Consider the following 2,908-nt stretch of genomic DNA (forward strand, 5'->3'; position numbering starts at 1 on the left):
GAGAGATGACCGGATAGAGAGCCCGACGATTGACGAGATACCGTGGTGGGAGAGTATGCGAGATGTCTTTCCGAGAGGAGATTCCGGGGTTGCCACCGAAGAGGGAGATAGATTTCACCGTTGAGTTGAAGCCAGGGACGGGGCCAATCTCTAAGGCACCGTACCGTATGGGTCCTAAGGAGATGGAGGAGCTTAGGAAGCAGTTGGATGATTTGATAGAGAAGGGATACATTAGACCAAGTGTATCGCCTTGGGGAGCACCAGTGCTTTTCGTGAAGAAGAAGGATGGAACTTTGAGGTTATGCATAGATTACCGGGAGTTGAACCGTGTGACGATAAAGAACAAGTATCCTTTGCCAAGGATAGATGACCTGTTTGATCAGTTGAGTGGTGCAACGGTCTTTTCTAAGATCGATTTGAGGTCGGGATACCATCAGGTGAAGATTAGAGATGTGGACATACCGAAGACAGCTTTCACGTCGAGGTATGGCCATTATGAGTATGTGGTGATGCCATTTGGGTTGTCTAACGCGCCGGCAGTGTTTATGGATTTGATGAATAGGATCTTCAGACAGTTCTTGGACCAGTTCGTGGTGGTGTTTATCGATGACATCCTAGTCTACTCTAAGACTAAGGAGGAGCATGAGGAGCATCTGAGGATAGTGTTGCAGACTTTGAGAGATCATGAGTTGTATGCTAAGCTGTCTAAGTGTGAGTGTTGGTTGGAGAAAGTTGCTTTTCTGGGGCATGTAATCTCTAAAGATGGGGTAGCTGTGGATCCGGCGAAGATTGAGGCAGTGACCAAGTGGGAAGCACCGAAGAATGTTGCTGAGGTGAGGAGTTTCTTGGGTTTAGCTGGATACTACAGACGGTTCGTGAAAGATTTCTCTAAGATAGCTAGACCGATGACAGCATTGATGAGGAAAGAGAACAGGTTTCGTTGGGATGAGAGTTGTGAGACGGCGTTCCAGACATTAAAGGAGCGTTTGACCACAGCTCCTGTCTTAGCATTGCCTGAAGGGAGCGAGAATTTTGAGGTTTATACAGATGCCTCGAAGAATGGGTTGGGATGTGTGTTGATGCAGAATGGTAAAGTAATCGCCTATGCTTCTAGGCAGTTGAAGCCATATGAGGAGAACTACCCTACTCATGACCTGGAGTTGGGTGTAGTGGTGTTTGCTCTCAAGATTTGGAGGCACTACCTGTATGGAGCAATCTTTAAGGTATTTTCCGATCACAAGAGTCTCAAGTACATCTACACGCAGAAGGAGTTGAACATGAGACAGAGGAGGTGGATGGAGTTGATTGGCGACTACGACATGGAAATTATCTACCATGAAGGAAAGGCCAACGTGGTCGCGGATGCTTTGAGTAGAAAGAGTGTACATTCCTTGTGCACGGCTCTATTTTTGATGAGGCTAAGAGATGAGGTAGCGAGCTTTGGGATTCATATGATGCAGAAAGGAGATACCATGAGTGATATGACAGTACATATGGAGTTTTATGATGACATTCGAGGTAAACAGGCTTTGGATCCTAAGATAGTGGAGTGGAGAGCTGGAGTAGAGATAGGGACAGTGTCCCGGTTTTCCATTCATACAGATGGTAGCTTGAGGTTTGATGGTAGGTGGTGTGTTCCTAACGATGAGGAGTTGAAAAAGACAATCATGACAGAAGCGCATTGCACACCATATTCAGTTCATCCAGGTGGAGACAAGCTATACAAGGATTTGAAGAAAACGTTTTGGTGGCCTGGGATGAAGAAAGAGACAGCTGAGTTTGTGTCCCGTTGTTTGACATGCCAGAGAGTTAAAGGGGAACAGAGAAGACCACAAGGTAAGGTTCAGTCTTTGGAGGTGCCTGAGTGGAAGTGGGAATCCATTTCCATGGATTTCATTGTGGGTTTACCTAAGAGTCAACAAGGTAACAATATGATTTGGGTGATAGTAGATCGTTTGACCAAGTCAGCTCACTTTGTTCCAATGAAAGATACATGGACTAAGGCACAATTGGCTATGGCCTATCGAAAGAACGTGCTGAAGTTACATGGAGTCCCTAAGGACATAGTGTCTGACAGAGATGCGAGGTTTATATCAAGGTTTTGGAAGGAGTTGCGGAATCGTGGGAACACTTTGAAGATGAGTACGACATTTCATCCTGCGACAGATGGGCAGACTGAGCGAACAATCAAGACTTTAGAGGATATGTTGAGAGCTTGTGTGATGGATTTTGGTGGTAGCTGGGAGCAGAGGTTGGACTTGATAGAATTTTCTTACAACAACAGTTATCACACTAGTATTGGTATGGCACCGTTTGAGGCTTTGTATGGGAGGAGATGTAGGAGTCCAATCTGTTGGGACGATAGTGCTGAGGCAGTGGTGTTAGGACCAGAGATGGTACATGAGATGGTGGAACAGATTAAGATGATCAGGGAACGGATGAGAGCAGCCCAGGATCGACAAAAGAGTTATGCAGATCTACATCGTCGGGACATAGAGTTTCAGGTTGGGGACAAGGTTCTTCTGAAAGTGTCTCCTATGCGTGGAGTCATGAGATTTGGGAAGAAAGGCAAGCTAAGTCAGAAGTTTATAGGGCCTTATGAGATCATAGAGCGAGTTGGGGAAGTGGCTTATCGTTTGGCTTTACCGGCTGCGTTGGAGAGAGTGCATAATGTGTTTCATGTATCGCAGCTGCGGAAGTATGTGAGTGACCCGTCACATGTGTTGGAGGCAGAGAGCTTAGAGCTAGATGAGTCTTTATCATACCTTGAGGTACCTAAGCAGATCCTAGACCGAAAAGTTAGAAAGACCAGGAGTGGTGAGACAGTGTTGCTTAAGATCCTTTGGTCTAACCATGAGACTGAGGAAGCTACATGGGAGGCGGAGGATATCATGAAAGAGCGTTACCC

The sequence above is a fragment of the Silene latifolia genome, chromosome 1, assembly GCF_048544455.1.
Source record: "Silene latifolia isolate original U9 population chromosome 1, ASM4854445v1, whole genome shotgun sequence".
NCBI lineage: Eukaryota > Viridiplantae > Streptophyta > Magnoliopsida > Caryophyllales > Caryophyllaceae > Silene > Silene latifolia.